A 17,905-nucleotide genomic window follows, 5' to 3' on the forward strand; every position below is an offset into this window, starting at 1 on the left:
AGCCTCAACATGGGGAGAAAGGGAAGCCCCAAATGTCAGTGGCAGGAGACCACTGCTGTGTGTCGCTTTGCTGACACTGTCATGGGTAGGGTCAAGGACACTAGACCAGCGCTGAGTTCATCAGGGAACTGGCTAAGTAAATGAGAGCAGTCTGCCAGTGTAGCGTTTATATCTAGATGTCCCCCCAAAGCCTCATGCACTCACAGGTGGGGCTTTTAGGAGGTGACTGGATCACGTGTATGATACTCATCAATGGACCAGTCCACTGATGAGTCCAAAGCTAAATGTGAGATTGGGAGGTGGAGGCTGGTCGGAGGAGGTGGTCACAGGGGATGGCCTGGAAGAGTCTGTCTCCCTCCTTCTCCCTTGATCCCTCTGTGCTTCCCACTGCCCTGCCTGCCATGGACTATTTCTCTTCTGCCAGGCCACCCTACCTCGGAGCCAGCCCCTATGGACTGAAACCTCTACATACTGTGAGCCAAAATAAACTTCTCATCCTCACAGGTGTAGGCACCGGGTATTGTGTCTCAACAATGAGAAACGAACTAAGACAACCATGTAGTGTACCACCAGGAATAATGATGTAACTATATATTGATCAACTTGCAAAGGGATACACAATTTATTATGCAGTGGGAAAGAAAGGCTATAAAACAGGACAAACAGTATGATGCAGCTTAACTTTGAACATTACATAGATCTATAAAAAGATATTTGGATGAAATACATAAATATCTGAATATTTCTGAAATAGTGAAAACTATCGCTTCTCGGCCTTTTGGCTAAGATCAAGTGAAATAGTGAAAACTACATGAAAAATCAATAGATGAGTAACATGTAACATATGATGGCATTGTTATTTTCTGACTCATTCTTTTTTGCATTTTTTCCTTTTTCCGTTTGCCATGATCATGTATTCCTTTATAACCAGGAAAGTGGGAAAGCCATTGTGTGTATGGAAGGGAAAGACGGAGATGCTGCGAGTGAGAGAAAACCAAGTGTGTGTTTGTCAGTTCGGTCTCAGGGTGAAAGGCTCTGCTGGGAAGCCCAGGACCGCACCCTGCACATCTGTAGCCCATCGGTGGCTCCATCTCTGTGGATCCTGATTCCTCCCTTCCGGCTCCTGGGCTCTGTCCTGGGCCCCCCACCTCTGCTTCCAGGCACTGGGATTCGGGTCCACCAGCTGGAAGGTGCCCCTGTGCCCCAGGGGGGGAGGAGGTGCCAGGGCAAAGGGCCAGTGAAGTCTCCACTGGTTTCATGAGTAACCCTGGCAACTGGGCAAGTCGGCCCGGAGAGCAGCAGTGCAATATCAGGATCCGATGGACTCAGAAGGCGGGGTGGTCCTGCTGGGTCTGGTGTGAAGTTGGAAATCCTTATGGAGAGAAGTCAGGGAGGACAGCCGGGGCCCCACTCACACCCAGATCAGCTTGTGGGGCGAGCACGTCCACGGGTGGAGTCCAGACTGCAGAAGGTGGCCCTGCACAAGCTCTCCTCATGCTCAGGCTCACTCCTGCACTTGCTGCTCAGTACGAGTGATTTATATACTGTGCACATCAAATTGGAGAATAAACCCTACTATTTAAAACATAATTGCTGACAGCTGCTTCTGCTCACAAACAGTGATGCGATTTCTCTAGAGGAGATGGTGTTGTGTTTAGCAAAATTCAATTTACTTAGATGCTCACACAAGCCCCCCGCCTCCGCCCTCTGCTTGCCAGGGGCTGGTTGGGAAAGTGACCAGAGAACGGAGGTGGCCCAGCCCCCGACAGGAGTGAGAGAGACCCCTGGACTTGGAAAGGAGAGTGATTGGACGCAGGTGCCTCAGAAGGGCTGGTGTCTGGATGGTGTAAGGGCCACCGACAAGTTCTGAGTATTCAGGGCTTGGGTTTGTTCCGTCAGCCCTGGGTCTCTGCAGCCTCCTCGATTACCCCTTTAGAAGGGGTGCTGTTCACACAAAGAGCAGACCCCGGGCTGCCCAGGGATGCCCAGCCACTTAGGGCCCCCATCACTTCGAACCAGTCCCTCGACTTCGGGGCTCCAGTCTGGCCACCTGGAAAGTGGGACGACCGGATGCGTGAGGATGAAGTGAGATCTGCAGGAGCCAGCTCTGGGTACAGTGCTTGGCTAAGGGACACCAGGCAGGGTCACCGATGGAGACCATGACGATGAAGACGAAGAAGAAAGCGGAGGTGATGATGTCAATGACAGCACCACAGCGGCAGCTGTGTTACATGGTGCTCACCTGACCAGGCTCACTATGGAATGGAGCAGGTGAACAGTGGACTAGGATGAGTTTGTGCAGGGGTTCTCAAAGTGTGTTCTCTGGCATCAGCTGAGAACCCCAGGCAGCTTCTAAGCCCCAACCCCAGACCCTGACATCAGAAATTCGGGGCATGGGCCCAGGAATCAGCATCGTCACAGGCCCTCTGTGTGACGCCACTGTTCATTTAAAATTTAAAAGCCATTGCACTAGAATGCTTTTAGGGTCCCACAAAGGAAGAGCCTCCTTGCCCATGGGTTAATTTTTTTAATGTTTGCTCAAATGTGGGTGATACAATCATTGCACCTTGCTATATATGGTTGCGAGTAAATAGAGGGTGGAATGAAGTTTTATTCAAGTGAAAAAACAGTACTGTTCTCATCTTGCCCTAGGCTTTCCATCCCCCCAAGAAGCTCTCAGTTTACCTTGCTTATCAATCCAAAGTTCAGGCTCCCATGGGAGCTGCTGCTCCTCCTCCCCACTTCCGTCCTCAGGTCCTCTGGGGACAGGCAGCTGGGGCAGCCCAGGGCAGCAGCAGGGTAGAAGTCTGGCCACACACTCTGTGTCTCCCACAGTGGGTGCGCCTGTCCCACCAGGCCCGGGGCAGGCTGTGCTCTGAGGCTGGGGCACCAGTGGCTCCCGCCTGGTCTTTGGGTTTCTGTGCTGGGACCGCTGGTCCTGTCACAGCATCCCAGGTGCACCCTTCCCATTGCAGTCTACTGTCCTGACCTCCTGGGCCCCATTGAGCTGGGCAGCAGGCCGGAGCCCAGGGCAGGAGCGAGGAGGACACCTGTAGTAAGAAAGGGCAGCTGTGATTTACCTCCTAGCCGTGGAGTGTACCCCTTAATGAAAAGCCCAGAGAAAAGACATCTGTCTTGGAAATTGAGATTTAATGAAAACAGGTAACACTCGGGAGGCGCTGGTTGATGTAATTGCTTAAACATTCAATTCAAGATTCTGCCCAAGAACTGAAGATCTATGCTATGTGACAAGACATATCAGGAACTAAATTTCTTTTTCTTTAGATAGAACAAAAATTGAAGTCTCAGTCATTTTGGGTTTAATATAAAACTAAACCTTTTCTAACTATTGTGGGCTGTGGTTTCTTTCTCTTCCCTGCTTTCTAGAATATATACTCTATTGAAATTGTTTACTTATTTACCATTCCTCACAGTAAAGCCTTATTCTGTAACTCTTCATTTTCTCAAGTCTTGCTCATGCTCTCCCTGAGTTGCAAGCCGTGCAAAGACAGAGATTATAATAATCAGAGCAGAAAATCACTTGGGAGGCCACTGAGCACCACGTGCACTGGGCGGCTGGACGAGGCCCTGCAGCAGGAACAAATGACCCAGGATTCCAGGGCCTTTAGCACAGTGAAAGTTCCCCCCACTTACTCTGCCTTCCACTGGGGTCTCCTGCAGCCTCCACTCTGCAGACCCTCGTGGTCCAGGTGGGCAGAGGCTCATTCATGACGTGTGGAGATGACACACTGGCTCTTCAGACTTCTACCTGGGGGTGGATGTCATTTCCGTCCACATTTCATTGGCCAAAGCAGTGTGCAGGGCCCACCTACAAAGGATAGTCCTATTCCGTGGCTAAAGGAGGAGAGCCAGAAAGACGTAGGGAGCGGCACTAATGATCACACCTGTGTGGAACAAGTCATTGTGGTCTGCCTGACTCCTGCTGTCTTGTCTTTACAACCGGAGATGGAGGAAGTGGATTAGTCCTGTTTTTTCAATATGGGGGGGGGGGGGCAGGGATTTAGCTCAGAGGTTCTGGCCCCTGCCTCGAAAGTGCAAGGACCGGAGTTCAATCCCTGGTACCAATCAATCAATCAATCAATCAGTAAAAATAAATATAGTGTGGGAACCAGGTCCACACAATTTGGGAACAGGAGAAGACGTGAAATCAGGTCTTTCTGGCTCAAGTATCTGTGCTCTGAACCAAAAGGCCATGCTGTCCCTCAGAAGCAACTACTGAACTTTTATGCAGAGGGTGAACTATTCAGGCCGAGGGTCCAGTGTGTGTGCACTTTATATCACGGAATTTGCACAGCACCTTGGTCAGGTGGATCCGATTACGAGCCTGCATGAAGGGAGCCAGAGCTTAGGGAAGCTGAGATCGCCCAAGGAACCTGACCCTCACCTCACACCAAAGACCATCCCCTAAGTCCGCAGGCACTGCTGAGTTTCTCAGAGTGGGTGTTTCCAAGAGAAGCTCAGTCAAATGCTAGAGACCTGGATCCACGATCCTGTCATTCATGTTGGCTGCACTGTCCCAGGCCACACATCCTGCACCTGGTGGCAGCTCGGCAAGTCAAAAACAAGCAACAAAACCTCAGCCACCACCAGCCCAGAGAGATGATGACTGCTTAGCCATTTTGCCAAAGCTCACAGGAAAAGGTAGAGACACAAAGGCACTCAGGCACCAGGTTCCTGGCAAAATCCTGGCACCAATAACTTTTTAAAAATTTGAATTATTTCTTGCCTAATTAACACTACATGTGCCCTAAACTGTAGAAATCATTACTGTCCTGAAGCAAAACTGAATGGCAGGAAGAATCTGTGCTGCAAGAGGGTGCCCTTTCCCCTCCGGGTCTGCTGCTGTGGGCACGAGAGGCAGCCCCACTGGGTGCCACCGTGAGGGTTCAGCAGTGCACGGTGGGGTCACCATTTCCACAGCCCGAGGGAGGGGAAGACACAGACGTCCCGGGCACCGGGCTTTGGAGCCAGGGCCAACTCCACCTCTCCAGCTCAGGTGTCTCTGCACCTTCCTGACCTCTGAACTGCTGCGATCTTGTGAAATCCGTCATTCTGAGGTCTTACCACTGATCACGGCCAGTGAATACATAAATAAATAAATGCCCCAGGTCCTGTCCTGAGTGCTGTAGGTCAAAGGAAGCTCACTCCCTGTACTATTAGTGCGTTTGTGTCACTGTAACAAAATGCCGGGGCTGGGTAATTTATGAAGACATGTGATTGATCCCCGATTATGGCAGCTGGAAGCAAGAGACTGGGGAGAGTCTGGCCCCCCTGTTTGTAACAGCTGGCTCTCTGGGGACAAATCCACTCCTGCTGGACCCGACCTGCTCCCCCAAAACCATGCTGTGTGAGAGCAGATCCGCCATGACTGAATTCCCCTGCACCTCCACAGGCCACACGGGACAAACTGTGTCCACACTGAAGCACCCTGGAAGGAAGGTAGGCGTTAGCTCCCCAGCTCAGCTCTTAGCCACTGGATGCCACTGACTCTGCTATCTGAAGGCAGTGGCTATAAACATAAGGCATCTGGAATTAACTGGTCCAGTTTACCTGGGCTGACCAGACCACTCCCGAATCTTCTTCTTCCTCCTGGGGATGCCTAGAAGGAGTGCAGACAAATTGGAGGCAACTCCGAGGGGGCTGGCTGGTACAGTGAGGGCCCTGGAGCCTGGCTAGGTCTGTCTTCCTCACCTCTCCTGGTGAGGCTGTGGGACCACGGGCCACACGTGGAGCAGCCGCTTTGCTTGCTTGCCCCTGCGTGAGCGAGGATGCAGCTCAGTGGGGTGGAACTGAAGCTCCGTGGCTGCCCTCAAGCATTTACAGGGCCTCCATGTGCAAGGCAAACCGGACTTGCCTGGTGGAACCCGGGGGGACAGGGTGACACGGACATGTTCAGACCTCCAGCCTTGGCCTTTCCCCGGAGCGTCAGACTTCTCCTCTCTCAACCTGCAGGACCGACCCGCTCGGGCTACCCCGAAGCAGCTGGGACTTGGCCTGTCCAAGCCCAGCCACTGCCTTTCCCCCTAGTGCTCCGCTTCATTCACTCCCATCACAGACTGGACCATTCTGAGCTATACTCGCTCCCCCCACATCCAACTGCCGACCGAGGTCTGTCCTGTACGTCCTGGTTTTGCCAGTCTGCTCTCTCTTCTTTGCCTCTGTTGTGTTCATTCCATCTCTTAGCATTTTTCCCTGGACGACTGCTGTGGATTCTCCACCACCTCCAACCTGAGCTCCTGCTCCTGTCTGCACAGCTTGGCTGCCAGGATGATCTTCCTGAGCCTCGAATCTCGGCACGATGCCCACCCCAGCCTCTCCCTGTCTCCAGGGTGAAATGCAGTCCCCTTACAGTGGCCAGGGCCCCTCAAAGCCTCATCACTCCCAAGTCTGGGCCAGGCATGAGAGCTCCTGGGGCATCTCCCTCCCTCCCTGTGGCCTGGTCACATGGTCCTTCCAGCGTGGGCCTTGGAGTCACAATGGACATCCAGATGATGGCTCAGGATCCAAAGCCTCAAGAGAGAGAGAGCCAGGCCCAGTGCTTTACTCAGCAAGAGTGGGATCTGGTTCTTTATGTAGCCTGGCTTTTCTGACTCCGTTTAGCTTAAATAGGACTTGGATGACCACCAAGGGCGTGGTACATGCAGTGTTCCAGGGACTTTCAGATCAGTGAGGCAGAGTTCTTCTCCTCAGTCTATTTCAGTGTGAGGGATGCACTTGCATGCCATTATTTTCTTGGGATTGTGCAGTAATTACTTCAGCAATAGATGTAACATTTATTGGGTGTATCCAAGAGGTTAAATGAATTAATCCAAGTCAAGTACTAGGACAGGGTCTAGCTCATGAGAAGGCCTCAGGACACTCTGTGTCTGCTGGTTCCTGGCCTGTCTGCACTCAGATCCATCCTGGAGCCCCCCACACACACACTTTGCTGTTCTGTATTTCAAGGGTCTCCGTTCTGGGGGCTCCTTCACCTTGTAACTCCCAGGGAAGGCTCTGCCATCAGAGGCTCTGGTGGGAGGCAGAAAGACAAGATTTGAAGAGAAGCCAAAGTATTTCTGCCCCCTCTCCACGCACCCCATGTCCCCCTCAGATCCAATGTGGCTTCCAGCCCCGCCACCTTCCCTCCATTTCTAGTCTTCGAGCTGTCCTTGGCATCTGCGTGGCTTCTCATCTCTGGCACCTCCTGTGTCACTGTTTCTGTATCGAATTGCTTCAGGTGGGAAGACCCAGAGTGCTCCATGTTAGAGCCTGCTGCTAATGTCAGTGTCTCATTTAACTCCACACAGACTCTATTAGCACGATGCTGCTGTTCTCCTCACTTTATAGATGAGGAAACTGAGGCAGAGGAGGGCTCAGTTCGTGTACTTCGTGAGTTGGGGAGCTGGCGTGTGAACCAACCCAGAGAGCTCTGTCTTCAGTCTGGATCCCGATGATCCTGTGACAGCCAACGGCCAACTCACGCCTTAGAAGTAAGTTCCTGAGCTGGGGCTGCTACCTCTTGTATCCTAGGGTTCTCTCCCTCCTGGGAGTTTCTCCAGCCCTTTCCTTGTGAATTCCTCTCCTCAGAAAATGTATGGGATTCATTTCTGCATGGTCCCATTTTGGTGATTTATTGGTGAGAGAGAAGGCCTTACTGTCTAATGTTCAGGAGTGTAAGGGATAGTTGATTAAGTACAGGGTTTATGATCACATCATAAAACACTCTAAGGCCCTTGGAAGGAATCTAACCTCCCACGATAAGATTGTTTCTCTGGTGCTCCTGGAGTCAATTGACAACACCTTTTTCTAAAAAGACACCCATAATTGTCCCAGGGTTGCTGTGAGGTTCAGAAGACCTCAGAATTTAGAATAGCTGCCTTTGAGTGGGATAAAGAATGAGGGAAAGCTTTACAACATGGAAAATGACTACTGTTCCCCAGAGCCCTCTGTGAGAAATGGAGCATCAGATTAATCTCAAACACAAAATAAGAAGCATTAAAAATCCCTGTCATCCCACCAAGACATGAAACATGGACAGGGATGAAAGATGACTTAGCTTCACAGACCTGGGGCTATTTCCCTACAACAGGGATCACTGTCGTTACCAAGAAGATATTTTACCTTTTTAGGCACAAATCCACTCTCGGGTTTTACCAACTAGGTGCGAACTGAATTTCGGGCAAGCTGAGTGCTCAGAACCTCTCAGCACCCAATGCACCATTCTGAGTCGGGGGGCCAGTGCCGGGTGACTCAGTCTTCCAGGCTCCAGCTGCGAAAATCGTCTTTGTCCAGCTGCTCGGGTGAGTCGCCGACTGGTTACGTCCTCCCAGCCTGGCGTAAGTGATCTTGGAAGAGGTCCTTGCTGAGGGCTTTTGAAGGGGGCTCCGGTTTCAGTGGGATGCCGGGGAATGTCAGGGGAAGGCCTCACGTCCCCCACATGCGGTCCTCTGCTCCCTGCCCCAGGAAACAAGGGGATCCTTTCTTCATGGCCTTTTCCTGTGTCCGGATCAAGGCATCCTCCCTTCACAGTGAGCCCGAAGCCGAGAGGGCTCAGGCCCACATCGAGGCAGAAAGGTTAGGAAACCGTCCTTTGGCTTTCACTCCTTAGCATCCTTCTTCCTGATTCATGAATGCAAGATGTTGTAACCCACTCATTTTCATTTCATCCGAGAGAACTCACTGCTAAGTCTGTTGAATCCTTTTCTCTGGAAATCCCAAAGGACCAGGACCAAATCAATCCAAGCCCAAGAAGAGTCCCATTAAATTCAAGTTCCCTGAACAGGAACCCCAAGGCAAGGCACGCCGTGTCAGCCAGAGCTGGAGTGCAGTGCTGGGGGCAGGCTCACCGTGTACGCCCCGCACGGTCTCTGCCTCCACATCAACAATGCGGACAGCAGCGCTCACACAGAGCCAGCCCCAGAGCAGGGAACTCCTGGAGACCAGGACACGTCTCTACTGCTGTTCCCGAGAATAAACAGAGCAGGGGGCCAGCGAGTGATTCAGAGAGCAGACGGCAACCAGCACCTGCCTTGCCCCCTGGCACCCAGGCCAGCTCTGACTGTGGCCGAGGAATAATTAATGAAGAACAAAAAGAAGTCATCTGCCTGTTTGCATATCTCCAGGATAAAACCATACCAGTCTTTAGTGCCCAGAAGACCTTCCCGACTTTCGATCATCAAATGCTTCCTGGCTCTCTCCTCCCACTCACTGAGGGGAGATCATGAAGCCACTGGGGGATAAAGTTTTGCTTTAATAGTCAGCAATTACTAATAACTATAAATCACCTTCGCAGGAGGCTGATTCAGCATTGACTAGAATCTTCTCGTTCCAATTCCAGATGCCCAGGAGGTGGATTCTGACTGACTCAGCCTAAGTGACTAACCCACACTTGTCCCGATGCCTTTGGGTACAGTGACACACGCCTCATAGAGCACACTAGGCTGCCTGGGGCCCATCCCTGTGGGTGACAGGCAGATTAGGGTCCTTGCAAGCTGAACCTCCCAGCAGTGTGTTTATAATCATCTTGCAAAGAAAGATCTGGGTAGTGAATCCTAGTCTCAGAATGTTACTATTCCAACACGACACCCTCCTTTAGGTTCTCTACTTCCCAATTAATTGTACTTCCAGAATTCAGGGCATTATCCTCTGCTAGGTGGACACAGTACTGAGGACCCCAGATCTTAGTTTTTTAATATTGCAACATGGCTGCACATTATTTTTTGCCCCAAGGCTCAACTAGGCTAGATCCACCAAGATGGTGGCCAGTTAGGTGAACTGCAAAATTGTTACATCTATACCGAGGTATTCTAGACATTTCAACCTCTCATCCTTCCTCTTTCTTGGCTTCTCAGCCTGGAATGATCTTAAATAATCCACCCATTGAAATCCTATTCATTTTCCTGGAGGCACAGTTCAAATGCCATTTCCTTCGAGAAGTCTCCACTGATCCTCCCAAGTTCAGCACTGCCAGATTTAGCAAACAAATATAAAATGCCTAGTGAAATTTGAATTTCAGATACACTGGGAATAATTTTTAAGGTAAGTATGCCCTGAATATTTCATAAGACATACTTATGCTAAAAAAATTTGTTGTTCATCTGAAAATAAAGTTTAACCAGATGGCTGGTATTCTGATCTGGTAATTCTGGTTTAGATGCAGTTTCTTTTCGATCCCAACATTTTGCCTACATTCTTTCTTTTTTTGACACTTGTTTTCTTCTGCCATGGATTCATTAGTTGTTTCTTTTTATTATTTCTACTAAATCATAAGACACTTGGGTGCAGAGTTGTTTTTATTTGTCTTTTTATTTCCCACATCACCTAGGGGAATATCTTCTACACAATAGAAATTAATAACTATTTGAGTTACAGAATAAAAATTTGTTGAATATGCCCTTTGGCTATTACATACATGAGATCTATGTTTGTAACCAAGGTCCAGACTCTTCCCAAATAATAGCAGTACATGTCCTTTATTTGAGCAGTTAAATGCCAACTACCATTCTAAGTGCTTTATATCCTATATAAAAAATTAAGTCATACAGAAGCCTTATAAAGTATATAGTATAACTCCACTTAACAAGTGAAAATACTGAGGATCAGGAGGATACTATGCCCAAAGTTACAGACTCAGATTCATAGCCTAGTGATGCCTATCTCTAACCCATACTCTTATCTACTTTCCCACCAATGAAAGACTGGGAAAGTCTCCATTTTGCTGGGATATTGATTCAATTGTTTTTTATAGTGACTGAATTAGTCACTTTTTCATTTCTAGGACAAAATAACTGATATGCACAACCTAAAGGAGGAATGACTGTATGTGGCTCACGGTTTCAGATGGTTCAGTCCATGGTAATCTGGCTTCAAGGTAAAAAACAGCATGGTGGAAAGGCCTGGTGGAGAAAAGCTGCTCAACCCAAGGCAGCCAGGAAACAGAGGAAGAAGGGAGGAGCTGGGACCATACACCTTTCCAGGTCACGCCACCAGTGACTACCTCCAACCAGGCTCCACGTCCTCACAGTAGATTCAGCCCTGGAGTCACCAGTGAACGAATCTAAGGGATGAGTACAGTGTCCCCATGATCCAATCATCTTCCAAAAAGCCCCACCTCTGACCACTTGAGACTTTTAGATTTAAACTGTTACTGTGACCAAAATTGTATTCATTGTAACTAATGGATAGGCATTAATTTCTTTGTCATGCATACATCAGAATGGACAGTGCAGTCAGATAGGCAGGTCTGCTTCCTGAGGGTGCAGTGGACATTTGCCCTTCTTTCCACCCAGTACCTTGGTTGTTCTTCCTTTGGCCAAGTATTCCTCCCAGAGAAGAATACTTGATGGATTCCCCACTTCATGAATCAACTGCCTTGCCGTGAGGTCACTTTTCCACCCCATCCTTGGGAGAAGCCAGAAACTTTCTTCTCCAGACTTCTTGGAAGCCTGGACACTCAATGGGTGGCTGTACCCTGAGTGATGAACTGGAATCTAGTGAAACCAACAAGCAGAGACGAATCTACTCTGATGAAGACGGCGGCAAATCCCTCCATTTATGAGGGCAGTAGGCAGAGGTTCCCCCTTAATAGAACCACACCTTTTGCAATGTGACTGTGTGATGCTCCTGTAACAGCAGACAAGCTACTCTCCAGGACCACTGACTTTGAGCTTGGCCATAGGACTTGTTTTGGGCCATGGACTTCAGCTGGAAGGGACGGCATCTCCGGTCTGTCTCGGGAAAGGCTTTAGAAAGCATGGTGAGTTTCCATCAGCCCCCTTGAGCCTCCCCCTCATCATGAGAAGAACCTGCTCCATGTACCCACTGTCCCTTCAGCCTGGGTCCTGAAATCAAGACACTTGAAACAGACCCAATCTCTGGACCTGGACCCAACAAAGCTCAGCTGAGCCCAGCTGAGATTACCTGAAACACAACTGACCCATGAACAGAAAAGAAAATGCTGTTGAGAAAATTTGTTGTTTGGCATTATCACAGAAGAACCTGACTAATGCAATCTCCCTAATGGACTGTGTCCAAGGTGAGATTCAGGCAGAGCTGATACTCAGCTATGATGCCCCAGTACTGCTGTAGAGGTCATCTATTGCCTTCTGCTATTCTTCTTAGTTGGAGCCTGCATCGTATGGCTGCCAAATATTTGACAATCGCCCTAGGTTTGGTTGTTCCTATGTGGTTACCAAAGTTGGTTCTTTGGTCCTTCTGGAGATTTTGTGATGTACCTGATACCTTTGAATAAATTAACCTTCTGCATGAAGTAGGAGTAAGTTATATTTCAATTTGCAACTTGAAACTCTGAATAAACTAGAGGGTCAGCAAGGATGACAGTCCAAGTTCAAGGCAAGAGGGGGAACTCTCGCTCCCTCAGTGACCACGATACATTTACAAATTTGCTTCAAGAAGGCATTTCAACATTCCTCTCTTTGGACTCGGGTAATGTAAACCCTAGAAACTGATTCTACATGTTATAATTTGGCACTTGTACCTAGGACTCTTCTCCTGATGGTGCTGGGGACGATTTTCTCTCAGTCCAGTGGAAAGAACACTTGGCCATGGCCCAAGAGACTTAGGCTCCAATCCCAGTTGTACAAGAAAAATGCATGACCTTGGGAAAAATCACTGCTTCTCTGGACCTTGGCTTCCCTGTGCCAGTCCCAAAGCATGCAGATCTGCTCTTCCGTTTATGGGGGTGCTCAGGGGGAGAAGAAATGGGGAGAGCACGTCGTGGAAGTCATGAGCTCTACATGGACTCACTGCATCTGGTGTGCGCCTCCATTCAATCAGCGTGGGGCATTAGTGATGCACAGAGGTACACATAGACACACAAATCAGCTGCATATTAGCCACGGTTTTCTCAGGAGTGTGAGACGATGGATGATTTAAAGCTTCTTTTAAAAATGTTCCTGCATTTTCCGTATTTTTATAATGAGCATGTATTATTTTGTAATGAGAAGATTTTTTTTAAAGAAAGGCTTTAACGTGGTATGTTAATGTAGGATATTTGTTACAAGAAGTTCTCTTGAAAGGACTTTGGCTCAAAGAGAGACTTTTTAAGTAAAAGCAGGAAAGGCGGGGGCATGAGGAGAAGACACCGTGGGAAGGGCAGCAAGCTGCCCCCTTCAGAGTAGGATGCGGACCCCTTGTAGGACAGGAGATAGGAAGAGAGGGATGGCCTGGGGGTCCCCCTGCTAAGCCTGGAGAACCCCCTCGTGGTGTGCACTGGATCAGGGAATCATTCATCACCGAGTTAAGCCATGATCACTAAATGCACAGGAAATTAAGAGGAAACCTGAGCCCTCGCATTGGCCCACAGGGCCATGTGGTTCCTGTCCCTGGGGCAGGGCACGGGGGGCCTCTGATGGCATACTCTCCAGAAGCCCTGGGAAGTGATCTGGCCACGTGACCCTGCTGGGAAGGGGCTGACAGCTTTCTGCAGCCCTGGGGTACTTTGAGATGCCTGAAGCATCCACCTCCCCCAAAGACTTTCCCTTTGTAAATGAGACGATTAAGGGGAAGGGGGAAGGTGAGGTACAGGTGGAGAGTGGTGGGAGGAGCGGAAGGACAGGGCAGGAAGGGCCTGGCGCTCAGGGCCCTGGGTGTCGAGAGGAAGGGTAGGGAAGCAGGTCGTCCTCTTACCAGGTGTTCCGAAGCAGCCGGAAGCGAGGGCCCAGCAGGCCTGGGCTGGGAGGATGCAGAGGTGGTTCAGACCTCTGGCTCAGCGACCTCTGCACCTGGTGGCCACTCCTCGAGTCAGTCTCTGCCGTGTGGCAATGCCAGCGGGCAAGGCTTAGCCAGCAGGGACGGATGCTCCTGCCTTGCTGGGGCTCCCTTCCAGGAGCAGACCTGGGTCCTGTCCAGGACTTCCCTGGGGGCCCAGGCAGCCTGCCTGAGAGCCAGGGGTGGCAGCCAGGGGGAGCGTGGGTGGGACAGTGCTGGCCAGGATGGCAGGGGATGTCCTTTACCTGAGATGCACAGCCGGGGACTGCAGGCTCCCTGGGCCACTGGCTGGACTCACCCTCTGGGTGACCTTGAGGGCAGCACTGACCTGTCCAGTTTCGAGGGCATCTCGGTTACATCTGAGTACAGCAGCACTGCATTGTGGGCCGTGTGTGAAGATTAAGTGAAACGGTTCCTGCCAAGGCCACAGTGCAGTGCCCTGCCCGGGCTGACACACAGCTCACGTGGCCTTTGTCACTAGCAGTCATGGCTACACATTCAGCACTCAGCCGGCACAGATTCAGCGGGTGTTTTCTTGGGCCTGGCACTAAATAGGTCATCACCGTGAGAGGGATATAGGTTCTCACCCTCCTGGAGCCTAAGTTCTGGGAAGGAGAGAGAAATAAATGGTACACATATATAGCAATAATTTCCAATAATGGAGCGTGCTATGCAGAAAATAGGTGGTAGAGCGAAATGTGTGTGTGCACACGTGTGTGAGGGTAAGAGAATCAGGCAAGGCCTTCTTGAAGGGTGACATCTAGCCACAGACGCGAATCAAAGGGAAAAAATGATTCAGAAAAAGAATGGAGAGAAAGCGAAGGCAGAGAGGCGAGAAATAGCTTAACATGTTCACCGCAGTGCAAGGCAGGTGGTGGCTGGAGGGTGAGGACGCCCGAACTGACGGGAATGATGGAGTTAAGATGCTGCTGATGCCGGTGTAAGGAGCATGTGCGGAGGAGATGCCAGGCTTAGGCCTCATTTCCTGCTCTGCAAGAAGAAGCTATGAGAATCCCCACTTTAAGACTGGGAAATTAGGACTCAGCAAAGCGAGGTGCCTGCCTGAGATCACACAGCCAGTGTGGGGCTGCAGAGCTAGGCCGCCGCCCAACAGAGTCCCTGTCTGCACTGCCCCAGGCCACGTTCACGGCAAGGGCGCTCGGCATGGAGCTTGGCAGGGGATGTGTGAGTGTGCACATGTGTGAGGGTGTGTATGCACACATTGTAATAGGAGTGAGGCCAGGGAGCTGTATTTTAGCTCTTGTTGTAGAAGCAAGACTACACAAAAGTAGGCACAGATGATTAATTCAAGGCAAAATGTAACCAAATGCCAAGGTGCGTGGCCCTGACCATAATGCCTGGAACTTGGCAGAGGAGAGGGAAGTGTCAGGAGAGGAGGGAAACAGGACAGTTGTGTGGAAGGAAAGACTCCATGCTGTTTTGATTACTATGGCTTTGTGGTGTATTTTGACACTGGATATCATGATTCTTCTAGCGGATCTAGGGAATTGTTTTCCTAATTTCTTTCTCAGTGGGTTCATTATTGGTATATAGAAAAGCTATCCATTTTTGCATATTGATTTTGTAACACATTACTTTTCTGACTTTGTTTATCAGGTCTAAGTCTTCTGGTGGAGTTTCTAGGGTCTTCTAAGTAGCAGATTGAATCTGCAGGTATGAGACTGGAACTAGACCCCTATCTCTCATCTTGTACAAAACTCAATTCAAAATGGGTCAGAGACCTAGGGAGAAGACCTGGAACTTCTAAACTGTGTAAGGAAAATGGAGCAGAGACACTTGAAGCCATAGGTACAGGCAACGATTTCCTGAACCTGGAAATAACAGCAAGAGTAAAAAAAAGAGCCACATCAAATTAAAGTTTCTGCAGTTTAAGAAACTATCAGTAAAGAGGCAGCCTGCAGAATAAGAGAAAATCTTTTTTTCTTTTGCTTTTTTTTTAAAAAGTGGAGACTCCAGAACTAAACTCTAGAGTTCAAAGCCCAGCTCTTCCATCTATCAGCAACGCGGTTTTACGCAAATTGCTTACCGTTCCGTGTGGGTTTCCTCCTCTGTAAGATGGGACCTGCTGCAGTCTCTACCTCCCAGGTGTGCTGTGGGGGTCAAGTGAGTTCATGTACACACAGCGATTAGAACAGTGCCAGGCCGCATGCGCAAAGCCAGTATTGCCGTGGTTAAGACTACTTACATGCTTTTCCTACTCTGGCTCTTGATTTTAAAAGTGGCTCACTGATAAAACACCAATGTTCACGAATAGCTTGTTTGCTCCCCTATTCGTTTGTTCCTGCCACCCCTCTGCTTCCAGGCTCAATACTGACAACCTCTATGCTGAAGCTGGGCTGAGCAGATCTACCGGAAGCTTTGTGGGTGACGCCTCCTGCCACCCGGGCGCTGCGTTTCAGTTCCTGGAGGCTCTTTCCTCCCATGATCCTCCTCCCTCGGTCACTCTGTCCTGTGGCTTCACCCGGTAGCCGCAGCCCACCTCCAGTCTTGATTTCTTGCATCCACTGCTTTCACCACTCTGGCTTCCCCAATCCTTTGTCCCCACTGGGACTTCCGGTTTAGTGATCCTCACGTGTGGCTGTCTGCAGCCAATCATTATGGCAGTGGCCTCTGAACGTCCCCCGCCCCTGTCCTCTTCAGCCCTGTCATTCTTCCGTAGTAAGCTGACACCGTGGGATGCAGAGCTGCCTGCTCAAGTCCAGACCCCTGCAGCCAAATGTGGCAGGAGGGAGACGCCTCAGACTCCCACTGCCTTCCCTCTGAGCCACGGCCTTGGACTCAGGGTGCATTTCTCCAAGGACTCTGCGCTCTCACTCTGCCGATGAACTTTGCTTCTGCCTGCAGCAGATCCCTCTTCTCACACTCTGGGCCCCATCGCCTCTTGTCTCCCAAAGGCCAGTTTCCTGTTCAAGATCATCCACGGCAGCACCCAAGTCTGTTTCCCCTCCTTTCCTGCATATCCCTGAGGTAGCTCCACCGCCAGAGTCATCTGTGCCCTGTAACAGTTGAACCCCAAATCCAACAGTGTGGCAAATGCTCATCGTCTCCCAGCCTCTGTGGGCCAGGAGTCCACTCGTGGCTACTGACACCTCCGGTTCGAGGTCTCTCCCAGCGTAGCCAGCGCCCAGCTGCAATCTCGGTGTCTGGGTACACAGCCGGGCTGGCGGGAGCCCTGGGGGGTCAGTGACTGTCGGCCACACGGCAGCTTTTTGTCCCGCAGGCTTCTTCCCGGGCAGCTCACAGTGTGGGCGTGGCATTTCTCAGAGCCAGAAACCCATGCTGGGATTCTCCAGGCGGTACGCTGAGAATTGTTGCTGTACACTTTCCTTTCCCGGTAGACAAGGGCCAGCTTTTCTCTGCCCTATTTCCCTGGAGGCTACAGAGTGCCTGGCAGATGGCAAGTGGCCGAGGAAGTCCGAGGAGCCCTGCTGACTCCTGGACACTTCGGGTTCTGCCCGAGGGCCAAGGACGCCATCAGGGAGGGAAGTAGCCACGAAGGCGGCAGCGTGGGGTTCCCAGAAGGAGGCACCGGGGTTCCAGCTTCCCCTGGGCTGATGTATGGGCCTCCTTCTAACCATGGGATGTGACATTTTCAAAATGTGGGTTCTCAGGCTCTGCAAGAGTGACTGAGTCACAATTTCCACAAGTGAACGTGGGAGGCTCAATGGTTAGCACGCTTCCTGGAGGATTCTGCTGTCCCCCAGTTCAGCAGCATGAGGCTGGTGGAACTGTCACCCCTGAACTGTGACCCTTGAGCTGCTGCATGCAAGAGAGCTGGGAAATCATGTTCTGTTCCTCCAGATTCATCACGTGGGCTTGGCCATGCCACTGTCCTCCTTGGCATCACCTTCTTCACAGGGCCAGTGAGGTTCAGAGGCTTTCAAGGTCGAGCTTGCCACACCCAGGGCGGCAGAGTGCACCCTTGCCACAGGCGCCGGGGAGAGCGTCCATGGAGCGTGGGCAGTGCTAACGGCAGCCACTGGCTGTGCTTCCTGCAGTCTGAAATCTCAATTGCTGCCAAGGGGCCAGAGACGGTAACAGCCCCAGGAGGTGCGAATCAGCCGGAGAGCAGATGTCAGGGCCACCCTGGCAGTGACAGTGTCTTGAAGGGCATCTGGTAAGTGCTGCTCCCTGTCGACTCCTGGGAAGCTGCCAG

The 17,905-nt window shown here is 50.7% G+C and overlaps 1 long non-coding RNA gene across 2 annotated transcripts; it reads right to left on the reverse strand.

Annotated features, from left to right (window-relative positions):
- Nucleotides 1-569: 569 nt before the first annotated feature.
- LOC106009406 (uncharacterized) lies at nucleotides 570-16,366 on the reverse strand. Of its 2 annotated transcripts, XR_002394940.2 has the most exons (4): nucleotides 15,935-16,366; nucleotides 15,776-15,839; nucleotides 11,596-14,333; nucleotides 570-11,489 (listed from the first exon to the last, which is right to left on the reverse strand). It is a non-coding gene; the product is annotated as an uncharacterized LOC106009406 (long non-coding RNA). The 2 variants fall into 2 exon arrangements; XR_001183464.3 differs by having other exon boundaries at nucleotides 571-14,333; nucleotides 15,935-16,343.
- Nucleotides 16,367-17,905: the final 1,539 nt, after the last annotated feature.

The sequence above is a fragment of the Heterocephalus glaber genome, unplaced genomic scaffold (genome assembly GCF_053883595.1).
Source record: "Heterocephalus glaber isolate CG9 unplaced genomic scaffold, H.glaber_assembly_v1.0 deba00001572, whole genome shotgun sequence".
Lineage (NCBI taxonomy): Eukaryota > Metazoa > Chordata > Mammalia > Rodentia > Bathyergidae > Heterocephalus > Heterocephalus glaber.